Here is a 14,042-nt window from a genome sequence, read left to right on the forward strand (position 1 = left end):
TTTCTGCCATAAGGGTGGTGTCATCTGCATATAAGAGGTTACTGATATTTCTCTTAGCAATCTTGATTTCAGCTTGTGTTTCTTCCAGCCCAGCGTTTCTCATGATGTACTCTGCATAGAAGTTAAATAAGCAGGGTGACAATATACAGGCTTGACGTACTCCTTTTCCTATTTGGACCCAGTCTGTTGTTCCATGTCCAGTTCGAACTGTTGCTTCCTGACCTGCATACAGATTTCTCAAGAGACAGGTCAGGTGGTCTGGTATTCCCAACTCTTTCAGAATTTTCCACAGTTTATTGTGATCCACACAGTCAAAGGCTTTGGCATAGTCAATAAAGCAGAAATAGATGTTTTTCTGGAACTCTCTTGCGTTTTCCATGATCCAGTGGATGTTGGCAATTTGATTTCTGGTTCCTCTGCCTTTTCTAAAACCAGCTTGAACATCAGGGAGTTCCCGGTTCACGTATTGTTGAAGTCTGGCTTGGAGAATTTTGAGCATTACTTTACTAGCATGTGAGATGAGTGCAATTGTGTAGTAGTTTGAGCATTCTTTTGCATTGCCTTTCTTTGGGATTGGAATGAAAACTGACCTTTTCCAGTCCTGTGGCCACTGCTGAGTTTTCCAAACTTGCTGGCATATTGAGTGCAGCACTTTCACAGCATCATCTTTGAGGATTTGAAACAGCTCCACTGGAATTCCATCACCTCCACTAGCTTTGTTTGTAGTGATGCTTTCTAAGGCCCACTTGACTTCACATTCCAGGATGTCTGGCTCTAGATTAGTGATCACATCATCATGATTATCTGGGTCATGAAGATCTCTTTTGTACAGTTCTTCTGTGTATTCTTGCCGCCTCTTCTTAATATCTTCTGCTTCTGTTAGGTCCAGACCATTTCTGTCCTTTATCGAGCCCATCTTTGCATGAAATGTTCCCTTGGTATCTCTGTTTTCTTGAAGAGATCTCTAGTCTTTCCCATTCTGTTGTTTTCCTCTATTTCTTTGCATTGATCACTGAAGAAGGCTAAAGGCCTTGCTGAATGCCTTAAAGTTGGGAGTGAGGGATCCACATGGAGCCTCCATCAGAGCAGTTGCATCAAGGAGAAACAACATATTTCTGCCTGTTTGCTCCCTCTACTGCCTCTGCTTCTGTGGGCTCAGAAGAAGGGAGAGCTGAAGGCAGGGTCTCACCACCATTCCAGGGGGCTATGTTGGTCAGGAAGATCGAGCCTGTGACCTGAACCCCCTTGATGACCACATTGAGGCCTCCCTTGGTGACTGGTCTGGGGAAATGCAGAGCACCAGCCTTTCTGGGAAACATCAGAATGGCTTTTTTCCAGCCAGTCCATTATTTACCTGCCTTGTACTAGTAAACAGGGCTTCCCTGGTATCTCAGATGGTAAAGAATCTTTCTGCAATACAGGAGACCGGGGTTTGATCCCTGGGTTGGGAAGATCCCCTGGAGAAGGGAATGGCAACCCATTCCAGTATTCTTGCCTGGAGAATCCCATGGTCAGAGGAGCCGGAGGGCTACAGTCCTTCGGGTCACAAAGAGTCAGACATGACTGAGAGACTAACACTTTCACTTGACTTTGCTTTTGTACTAATAAACTATCCTGAGGCTGTTTCAACAATTTTCCTTTTTGAATGAGTGAGACCTCTGGACATGATGTGTTGTGGTTGTTATGTCACTGGCCTATGGACGATCCTAACTGGGAATGAAATTGTCATCTACTTACCCATCTGTCATAGGACTTAGAACTTAAGAAATGAACATACAGGCTAAATCCCACTATCACAAATAGAGTTACAGCAAGTCTCAGTGGACCCAAAATATTTCGAAAAACTTGTGTCCCCTTGGAACTTTCTACATGTGTTTTATCTGTAAGCTTAGCATATCCATGGTCTGAGACAAGCTTTAAGCTCTGCATAAGTAAATAAATAGATTCTCACTCCTGCCCTGGAAACTGCTTGGCTGCATCTGGGATTCTATTACTATCTGTCTGGGCTTCTGCAGCCTCTGTTTGGTGTTGGTCACACAGCCCTGCCTTGTGGCGGCTCTGTTCTTGCTAGGAGGTTGCGTCTGTTGGAGGCAGGCTGCTGGACCACACAAGGACTGTGAATAAACTGTTTATTCCACACTGGTATTCAGGCCGGTACACCCACTGTGGTCCAAACTCCACCTTAATGACCGGATCTCTGCAGCTAACACCCCCTAATCAGGTACCTCAAAACTGGCTGGGGTTTCTCTCTTTTGTCTGGCAAGTGCTTTCCTTTTCATCCTGTACCCTTACATCCTAACTGCTCATCCTTCCTGAATTTTCTGTTCAGTCATTCTGAAAAAGCAAAGAAATTCAAATGTTGGACCCACCAAGTAGCTTTAAGTAGTTGCTTTCATTTCTGTATCAAAGGCACCCAAGACTGTGTTCTAAGCAACCCACTGAGTATGAGACGCTATTCTGAGGGAAAAGCCAACTATTATTTCTCAGGTAGGGCAATGCTAAGGAGCCATGAACCAACAGCAAAGGGAAGCCAGCCACCATTTTCCTTTCTAGGTGTTTGATCACGTTTACTTTGTCACTCACACATGCCAGGAAACTTCTTCAGAAACAGAGTATGAGGCCAAGACCCCTGGCCAGTGAGAAAGAAAGACCTCTGTGGCTTGCCCCCTTGGGAGAAGAAAACTGAGATCTAGAGCCATCAGGCCCCTGCCGACACCCCACCCCCGCCTCCCTTAGTGCCTCCCTCAGCCATTCCAGGGATGCTGACAGCCATAAAAAATCAGGCCTGTTAGCAACAGGAAAGATCACAGGCCTTGATTCCTGTTGAGCTCCTCCAATAACAGCTGCCATCTGGCTCACCATCACAGACGAATGCAGGCCCTGATTTATGGGGCGGCTCGGGTCAGGGAGTGGGCCACGTGCATTGCCCTTTCCCCCACAAACACCCCAGTGGGCCAGGGCCTGGGAGAGGGCTATTGCAGGTCATCAGTAAATCCTGGGGGTAAAACAATGCAGAGGTTATTAAAGGGAGCCGAGAGGGGACCAATGTGAATTATTCCAAGCATGGTTATCTTCTTCTGCACAGTTCAAAGTGTATATACCCTAATGCATTTCAGCAGCTAATAAAAGTACTGGAGGGGCTGTTTTTCTTCTTTTTTTGGAAACCATAGTGCTTATAAATTATAGGATAGAGCGGTGTGAAAGATACATAGTGGCTTTGAAACCGTGCTGACAACCTTAAACTAATTGATCATAAAAGGAAGTCAACTGCAATAGATGATGAACCATTTATCTAACCAAAAATAGATGGTTCCCCTCTGGGGATAAGAAGAAAGAAAAACCTAAAATCGGGGTGGGCATCGGGGAATAAATGTAACATTTTTAATGCTTTGGTTGCAGGCTCCCAAACCAGAGGCACTGCAGATGTGGAAGACCAGGATGGCAGGGGCACTCCTATAAACACAGAGTAAGTCCAGACTACCACATCAGCCTGCAAGCAAGCTGATCAAAAGCTTTATCTCTACATCTTTCCCCAGATGAAATTTCACCAGAACCCTCACTTGCTAGCCATTAAGGCCCTTTAGCTTTTATTGTGCTAAAATGGAATTGGCTGGAGATTATAATTAAATTGCACTGATATAGGCTAATGAGGGGTGTGTGTGTGAGGAGAACATAGACAAAGACTTAGGGAACTGATGATGTCGTACAATAAATGTTGAAAGATGCAGCCACGTGGTTATGTGGCTTCCAAACTTAGCAGTAAACATATTTATGGAAAACAATGTTGCTGGAGACTCGCTGGACAATGTGCTTTAATAAACAGGCAAGGTCCTCTGTACATCATATGTGGCTTTCACCCAAGAAATTGATAAAGCATTAGAAAATGGTTTACTCTTTCAGATAAACATTTCTCAAGCCATCTTGTGCTGTGCTGTGCTTAGTTGCTCAGTCGTGTCTGACTCTTTGTGACCCCATGGACTATAGCCCGCCAGACATCTCTGTCCATGGAGATTCTCCATGAAAAGAATATTGCCAAACCCTCCTCCAAGGAATCTTCCCAGCCCAAGTCTCCCACATTGCAGGCAGATTTTTTACCATCTGAGCCACCAGGGAAGCCCAAGAATACTGGAGTGGGTAGCCTATCCCTTCTCCAGGGGATCTTCCCGACCCAGGAATCAAACCAGGGTCTCCTGCATTGCAGGCGGATTCTTTACCAGCTGAGATACCAGGGAAGCCCAAGCCATCTTCTAAATTTGTTTAAAGGCAATCACTTTTTTTTTAAAGGGAAATATAACAAAAGGGAAGCTCTAGTCTGGTGTTTGAAATCCAGTTACTGTACTTTATCAGAACTTTACTAGATGCAGGTTTGTATGAGGGCAGGTTGGAAAAGCATTCAAAAGCCTGTGACCCAGGCTTCTCACTATTTCCCTTTCTCCCCACCCTGCCCAATCCCTCCAGACCCTCTGTGCTTCAAACCCTACCATCAGAATTTATCATCCATTGGTTACTATAGCACTCCTCTGCTATGACTTGCCTCCAGCAGGTTCCTCACTGACAGCTTGATCAAGACCACAGCCCAGGATACAGCATCCAAGGCCCTTCTTTGCACCTTTGGTCTCACTGCATTGCTGGGAGGGGCCGTGTTCTCACTGCTATGCAGCCATACTGCTAGACAGTGGCCATTCATGCCCTGCCATACCTCCCTGACTCCCCACCTGGAGAGCGTGTGTCCTGGATGCAGCCTAGCAGTGGCCAGTTCGCACTCTGGCTCCTCAGCAGATTTCACCATCACATGGGACTGTGGTGCTTGGCTCACAGTTTCATGCCCCATCTCGAGTACATGACCTGGCTGTCCTCATCTTTGGCCCTCCAAAATGACCCCCACCCAGGGGCCATCTCATCTAGAGCACAGTAAACAGTGTTTCCTCCCTGTAGGAGAAAGAGGCAGAGTGAATGAATGAAGAGGGAGCGGGGTCCAGGTCACTCAGCTAACGAACTAGAGATTCAGGGCAGTTTTTCTGCCTCCAAGCCCAGCCTTGCCTCACAATGTGCAGTCATTTATTTTCACTAGACCTGGTAGACAGGCTGTTCCCCTATACGAAAATACAGTCTGGTGCAAGAGCTCCTCTAAGAGGCAGGTTTTCTTAGTTTGATTTTAGGTTCTGCCAGATACGAACAGGGAACTGGGAATAGTAAGAATACCCATCCCAGGAAGTTGCTGCCAGAGTTAAATGACATAGTATCTCCAAAGTTAGTAATCTGGCACAGAGTTAGAGCTCAATAAATGTTAGCTACATATATGTTATTAGCTACTAAGTACTTGTACCATTGCTCATATGCAAAATAAACTGCTTTCCCATTCAGCCATGGTACATAAACCATACAAATAAGGATCCTGTAAATCTTACAAATAAGAATGCCAAATCTCATTCCTTAATATTCCTTAATATTTCTAATGCTCTTCCCACATGTATTTTACCCCACATAATAAGGAATTTGCTATAGAGTCTGTCTCATCACAGAAACTGCATCTCCCAGACTACTTCTTTCACCAAGAAATGGAGCCCATAAAAAAGTGTTTTTTTTAAAAAAAAGTGTTTTCAGTTTAGACACTCTTTTTCACACCTGGAAACTATGACCACTGTATACCCTGATGGCCTTCCAGCTCACTGAGGTCACGGTGGGGTGGGAGGAAGTATTCCCATCCCTCATCCACCTCAGTGACCCCTAACCAACAACCTTGTCCTCCTGGGCTGTGAGGTCAGGTCCTGAGAGCAGAGCCTGCGCACATCTCAGGGGCCTGCGTGTTCCCCGGAGGCTGGAAAAGCACCCAGTCATTTAGACACTTAACGAACACTTGAATGAATGAGTTGAATCTGGCACATACACACGGAGATATTCTGTGGCAGGGAATGTGGCAGGTGGGCTGAGAGAGATCCCCATCTCTTTCTCCCACCCAGAGTCCCTCAAGCAGACCCTTGAAGAGGTACATTGTCCCCACAGAGGCTCCCCTCCCCTTGAAGTTCCCATCAGAAAGCCTGGTCCCCAGGTTTTAATGCTGGGAATTGTTTGGTATGTCCAGTGCTGCCAGGATTCGTTTTTCAAAATTCTTCACCATCAACTCCAGCCAATGTCAGATTGGGAGATTTACCAATGGGTGTCTTCGCTGTACAGCAAGAAGGACTGTTTACATTGCTGAACTGAATGCTCTTTGGTGTCCATGGTAAAAAAAGACCCAGGGCTTGGGAGTCGGGCTGGGAGGGTAGAAAGATCTCCTGCCAGGAAGAGGGTCCACGAGGCTCTGGGGACTTCTGGAGCCGAGGGGGGCCTCATCTGCCTGCTCCAGACAGAGCACGTCTCCCCTGGGACTGAGACTTCTCGCCTCTTCCTCTTTTCCTTTGTCTTCCCTTCTCATCCCGTCCCTTGACTTCTCTGACCTGGAACCTGATAAAAGCTGCAGGAAATATTTGGAAAGCAACCCTCCCCAGGTGTTCATCATATGTGAGAGATTGTTTTGTCTGGCACAGCTGCTGCCAGTGCCGCTTCTCCTGGCCAACTGAAGACTTTGATTTATCATCCTAGGTGTACACAGTAGTAAATAAATGACAAAAAAGCCTTTTTCCCCTGGCAGTTACTCAGCTTCAAGATAATTGACTTGTTCTTTTCTCCTCCCTCTTCTTACCAACCACAAAGCAGTGGCATTCTCTGATAAATGAGCTGCCCACGACTGTCTTGCTGACAGGTGTTTCACATAAAAGATGAGCTGTCCCATGAAGACGTAAGGCAGATGTTGAAAACTGGAAGCTCAAGGGTCAATTTGCCCTATGCAACATAACTGTAAAGGTCAAGCTTACACCAAAAAAGCAGAGATTTCACACGAAAATTCATAGTTTGCTCTTTTGGAAACTGAGAGGTCTTCGGAGAGGATGGGTCTACCATTTCACCTGGCAGTAGCTGCCTGGGCATGCCCGCCCCAAAAGTTGCTGGTCTCACACTTCCTTTTATGTCTCTGAGACCAAGGGTGAATGTCAGTTGCCATTTATCACCGTGTTTGCTGCTTTTCCAACAGCATAGACAGATTGAAGATGGCTGCAAATTCATTATCATTCTGCCCGTGGAAAAGTGAAGTAGGTTTCCCCTCCTCTTGAATCAGGCTCTCCTGTGACTTGTTCTGTCCAATAGAATGTGGTAGAAGTGATGCCATATAACTTCAGAACCTGGACGTTCAGATAACCAGTCTCTGCTTGCACATACTTGGAACACTCCCTCTTGGAACTCAGCTATCACACTGTGAGACGCTCACACCACTCATAGAGACTGTCTGGAAAAAACTGGGACATTCCATTCCACAATGCCAGCTGAGCTCCCTGCCAACAGCCAGCCCAACTGTTAGCCATGTAAAAGTGAGCAATCTTGGACACTCCTGCCTACTTAAGCCTCCCAGATGACCCCTGCCCTGGCCGACACTGTATGGAGCCAAAGAAATGCCCAGTCCACTCACAGAATTGTTAGACAGTAAATGGCTGTGGTTATTTTATGTCTCCAAGTTTGGGGATGTTTGTTCTGCAGCAGTAGTTTAAAAAAAAAATACCTTATCATTATCAAAGTTTGGAGGAAATAAGGTAGGTCAGAAGGCTACACGTCCCAAGAAAAAGAAAGGAGTTCTTTTTGAAACTGAAGAGTCTTCCTTGTATGCAAATTCCCAGCTTGCTTCACAGATTCACACCAGCCACTCTCCAAAGCACTCTGGTTGAGGACTTTGGCTCTAAGGGAAACTGTGTTCATAGATACAAGAATACAGGGCCTGCAGATCAGGGCCTAGTCTCTGCTGCTCACCAGTTCTCTAATGGCCTTCAGCCAATTCTCTGGCCTTCAATTTTCCCATCTATGAAAATGGAATAAAAGTGTCTGCTCTCTTAACCTTATTTGTTGCGCTCAATCTTTCAGTAGTGTCCAGCTCTTTGTAACCCCATGGCTCCTCTGTCCCTGGAATTTTTCAGGCAAGAATACTGGAGCAGGTTGCCATTTCCTACTCCAAGGGATCTTCATGGCCCAGGAATTGAACCCAGATCTCATGTGTCTCCTGCTTTGCAGGTGGATTCTTTACCACTGTGCCACCTGGGAAGCCCTCTTAACCTTATATGAATGTTTTATAAATTTCAAAAGATTTTGGAAATGAAAAGTACTGTTATTTGCATTATGTACCCAATATATTTTTATTGCTACAACACTTTGGAACTCCAAAAGTATAATATATTTTTGTTTGATATGCTGAGAGTTATTTATATTGAAGTTTTCCTATCCAACTAACTTTGAAGTTTATGTATTTGGACCGGAGATGGGGATGATAAAGAGGTTTCCGGTCATATGGCAAGTCCAGTTGTGTTTACTCTCTGGAGAACTGTGTTGAGAATGATTCTGAGGCCACATCTGGGAAGGGAGAGGAGTATATGCAAGCCATGACTTTACCCTCCCAGCAATCTGTTTTTGACAATCTATTTTTTAAGGGCTTTTGTTTTGTTGTAAGAGATTTCCAATGAGATAAACTATGAGTTAGAAGACTCAAGAGTTGGATTTGAGCTGTGTGACTGTGATCCTAGACCACATATAACTTCTCTGATCTCTAGTTTTGTCATCTGAAAGAGATGATGATGACGATGGTGATGCATTTAACACTGGCTCTGTGGTTGATATATACTGTTTCATTAGATCTTCACAGCTTCTTGGAGAAAGGTCTGCTTAATTGTTATCCCCATTTTATACATGAAGACAGAAGCACACGTAAAGACTCTTGATCAAGTCATCCAGCTAGTAAATCAAGAAACCAGGATTTGAACCTTCATAGTGTAGATAAGTGTTGCCAGACTTTTCCAATAAAGGATCAAATAGTAGATATTTTAGATTTTGTGGGCCATATAGTCCCTCATGCAACAGCTCAACTTTGCTGTTGTTGCTCAAAAGCAGTCAGGTATGCTTTTCTGAGCATCTCAAGATGTTTGTCTGAGCCATCATACGTATGAGTTTGTTTCAGCATCTCTTGTGACCTTGGTCAATACTCTGTACCCCACTAATTCCAATTCTAGGAATAATAGCACAAGTGTGCTAATTTTTATAGAAAGCACCCCAGATGTCCATTAGCAAAGAAATGGGCAAATAAATTTGATGTAGTCACATGAAGAAATATTATGCAACAGTCAGAATGAATGATTAGATTTACATGTCCCAACATGAATGGAGCTAGAAAAAAATCTAGAGTGGAGAAAGCTGGCTGCAGAATGTTAACACAATCTGATGCCATTTACGTGGTATTTTTTTCAACCTACAAAATAAATATCTTTATTAGATACTGCTAAGTCACTTCAGTCGTGTCTGACTCTGTGCGACCCCATAGATGGCAGCCCACCAGACTCCCTCGTCCCTGGGATTCTCCAGGCAAGAACACTGGAGTGGGTTGCCATTTCCTTCTCCAATGCATGAAAAGTGAAAAGTGAAAGTGAAGTCGCTCAGTCGTGTCCGACTCTTCGCAACCCAATGGACTGCAGCCTACTAGGCTCCTCCGCCCATGGGATTTTCAAGGCAAGAGTCCTGGAGTGGGGTGCCATTGCTTATTACGTACAGACACATACAAATGCAAATTTTGATTCGTGGGCTGGAATGATACCATAGCAATTGCTGTTGGGGAAGAGAACTGGGAGGAGGGACTTCATAGACTTCAAAATATGTATAATATTTTACTTTTAAAAAAAGGGCCCGAAGTAAATGCATCTGAATAACATCTGTTCATTTAGTATGGTTGATTCTTGGATACCTGTTTATTATCATCTCTACTTTTCTGCTTTTCTTTCTCAACAACAAAAATATCCAAGTAGAGAAAATTCCTGCCTGCTTCTCCAGGGCCTGGAAGAAGAGAATTCTCCAGAGTAATAAATGCAGTTCCCTGCTGGGTATCACTTCATGGGGTCCTCAGAGGCTTCCTTTCCTCTCACACGGGGACATTTTCTGCTAAATATAGAAAGGAACACCCCTTATTTGGTCCACAATCTCTTCTCTTCCAGTTTTCCCTTTTCCATTTCTTTTGGCTGAAAGTATCATCACCACTACAGATAAGAGTATCCTTCCACTGTTTTCCCACAGTTGAGATTCCAGCTAGAGAAATTCTAAGTTCAAATACCAAGTTAATTCCCATGAGTGATAAACTTCTGATAAAGGAGCCGGGAGCACATGATACAAACGTGTACCAACAAATAGAAGAAAAGGCATAATTGCAAACATGTAAAGCATTTACAAAGTTCAGCGTGGGTTTTCCTTTTCACATAAAATAAACATTGGCGATTCCAGTGACATAGAGTTTCAGATGTGCTGAGGATCTACTGGGATCATCAGTGTCTGCTATTAGTAGAAAACCCCATTACAAACAGTCATGTCGCTTAACCTTACGTTTCTAATTGATGAACCCTTGCATTGCACTGGTATCATTAAAAACAAGGACAAAAACCTACATGATATTAGGTACAACCCAGGGCTGCCCTTTTTCAGCTAGACCATATCTTTCTAGAATTCTCAGAGGTAAGCTCACAAGTTTTTTATGAATCCGGTTGGGATTATTATTACTTTAGATGGCAGAAACAGTTTTAAGAAGATACTCTGGGTTATAGAAGTTGGAGAAGGAAATGGCAACCCACTACAGTGTTCTTGCCTGGAGAATCCCAGGGACAGGGGAGCCTGGTGGGCTGCCGTCTATGGGGTCCAAAAAGACACATACCCCTTCCCTAAACCCCATCATATCTGTCTACTAGTACTATTGTTAGAGAAATTATCACCATAAATTAAACAGACAGAACTACCAGAAGGCCAATCTCAGAATGTAAATTTCTCAAACAGGGCTACTATATGTCTTACTGCCATATCTTACCTTCTAAACTCTCTTTCTCCCCAGGAAAGGTGCCAGACTTAGAAATCATGACTGTGAGAGGCTTGACTTCCAGTCAAACACATCCTAGTTGATAAAGATCCTGCATCTAGAGAGATGGAGACATGCAGAGAGCAACATGAGGTCTGCTTTGCTAAGATCTGTGGATTACATCTGAGTCCAATGGAAAGAAAGCAAAACGCTTTTTAATGACGTTTGAGATAGAACAATTCAGTTGAATAGTTGATGAGAGTAAACTGAAGCTGGAATGAAGTTATTGTAGCCCTTCTGGGTTGAGCTGTATTTATGTGATGGTACTTACAGTGTGATAGTCCAGACTTTAGGGACTGTTCTGTCTGAGAATTATAAAGTTCTTATTGGGACCATGGGTTAATACCACACCCTGTGGGTGGTTCTGTAGGGAATAGATGTCGTCACACCCCTGGGAAAATGAATAGGGGCTCTAGAAGTGGACCTTTGAGATGACATTATGTATTTTCTCCTTCCCAGTTCTTAGGGTCATTTTGTACAGTGTGAAGAACAGAGATACTCAGCATTTTTGATGGCATAAGGAGGATGTAGCCTGATAAAGAATCCTAGAAGGTCCCAGGCCTGTGCATTCACTGAAAGCCCTCCTCCTTGTTGTGTTTCCATCTTACTTTTCTCAAACTTCAGTAAATTCTCATAAAAGATATAGTCTATTCTCTTCTGTGTATGAAGAATTAAGGGGAAGGGCTGGTTGGTAGTTCAGCGGAGAACCTTGTCCCTCCCTTCGGCCATCATTTTCGGCCATCATTGGGAACAGCTATGGCTATAGGTCAGTATTCTGAGGGCCATTGGCAGCAGCAGTGGTGGGAGAACACAGGCCTCGGCTGCTAAAGGACCTGCACTCAGCCCTGCGTGGACAAAGTTCTCCAGCCTCTATAGGAACCCACGCAAGCGCCTGCTCCTCAGGGAAGACTGAGGACCCAGTGCTGAAGCATCTTTGAGGACATCAACAAATCAAGGAAGCCATTACAGGAGGTTCTGGATTTCTGGTGAATTCCATCAACTGGGCTTGGAGTTGATCTATATGAAGTATTGTGTTTCTCAGTATCCATTCTCCCCTTCTGTTTTTAATGATGGAATCTCTGAAATTCAGCCTGGTGGTGGCCTCCCTCGTGGCCAACAGCTTGAGCCCGAGCATTATTCATGTACAGATACACAGTTAGCACGGTAGGCCAAGTAAAAAATGGGCCCCCAAAATATGACAGCTTAAACCAATTCAAGTTTGTATGTCCCTCATGGAATAAGTAGGAAAATTACTAGTGTGAATTGATATAGTGGCTCCATCCATTAAGATGAGGAACACGGTATATGCAGAAAGGCAGAAGCCAAAATGAGTTCAGAGTGAGAGATAAATAGATGCATGACGTGTGCTGGGGAGAGTAACTCACACTGCAGACCCGAGTGGACTTCCCTCTCCAAGTCTCCCACGGCGCATAGGGGTGAAAGTGGGGGGTCTTGCTTAGAGCATAGGAAATGCTCCAAACAGAATCAGCCCACGAATAAATCAGTGGAATATCCAAACCCCAAATCTAGGTTTTGCATGCATGGCCTCCATCAGGAATGGCAATGAGACACGCTAATACTCCAAATTCAAACTTATTTATATTTAAAATAGTGAGGCACAGACTCATTGTCCAAAAGCAGGGTGATTTGTTCTCAAGCTCCTTAGTGAGGTTAGGGGAGGGCTATGCTGGTGGACTCTGCAGGGAAGACAAGAAGTATGTTTGAGTCCAAATGTGTTTGAGGTTTGTCAGTTATTTAGTACAGTAACAGCTGGGTATTTGTTTATTACATTGAAGTGGATCTTTTTTATATTTGAATCAAAAGCACACATAAAAGCCTATTGTAGAAAATCAGGCTCTATTACAACATAAATGTGCATTATATAAAACAAAAGAAAAGGAAAAAAGGATTTTAAAATTACAAATAAACCATGGAGCTTATAAACTGTGGGAGAGTTGAAGGTAATGGGAGGATCCGAGATGGCTCTTCTGTTCTTTGCCTGACCAGGTTCTCCATTACCACAACCAGCTCTTGCTAAGAACACAGCGCAGTCAGACAAATGGGAAATGAAATGGTTCTTCCTTCCCCAGTCCTCAGAAAGATGACTATCTCAGTTCCATTGATTGTCTGCTTCAGGTTTTATGGAGCTTAATGGAGGAAGAATAATAGAATAGGAGGAAAACAAGAAGAAGAAGGTAGGTGGAGCACCCCAATGCATTTTGCACATATTCAGTAATACAAAGTGTAATAAAGCAGCCCCCTCTTCTATCTTCAGCAGTGTGTGCTAAGTCGCTTCAGTTGTGTCTGACTCTTGGCAACCCTATGGACTGTAGCCCGCCTGGTTTCTCTGTCTATGGGATTCTCCAGGCAAGAGTACTTGAATGAGTTGTCATGCCCTCCACCAGGGATCTTCCTGACTCAGGGATCGAATCTGCTTCTCTTACGTCTCCTGTATTGGTAGGTGGGTTCTTTACAACTAGCACCACCTGCTAAGCCCAGCGTCAGCAGTACTCTAGTTTACGGGGGTTTCCTAGGTGGTTGCCCTGCATTGGTCTGCCTTTATTGTAGTGTCAATTGCTCAGTTGTGTCCAGCTCTTTGTGACCCCATGGGTTGTAGCTCACCTGTCCATAGAATTCTCCAGGCAAGAATACTGGAGCGGGTTGCCATTTCCTTCTCCAGGGGATCTTCCTAACCCAAGGATCAAACCTGGGTCTCCTGCATTGCAGGCAGATTCTTTACCATCTGAGCCACCAGGGGAGCCCAGGGGCTGCATTAAATTGATGGAGTTCTGGTGCTGGGCTAATCTTTCACTCTGGGTAATTAAGAACTAGCTCACACACAATCCCATTTAAAGTATAAAATTCAAAAGTATTTTCACAGATAAGTGTAACCATTGCAACAATCAATTTTAGAACATTTCCATCTACTCAGAAAGAAGCCTGGTACCTCCTACCTGCCAGCCCCACTTCCCCACCTCCCTTGTTGTGCTGTTCCGTCCCCAAGTCATGTCTGACTCTTTGCAGCTCCATGTACTGCAGCATGCCAGGCTTCCCTGTCCTTCACTAGGTCCCTGAGTTTCCT

This window comes from Capricornis sumatraensis, chromosome 6, assembly GCF_032405125.1.
Source record: "Capricornis sumatraensis isolate serow.1 chromosome 6, serow.2, whole genome shotgun sequence".
Classification (NCBI taxonomy): Eukaryota; Metazoa; Chordata; class Mammalia; order Artiodactyla; family Bovidae; genus Capricornis; species Capricornis sumatraensis.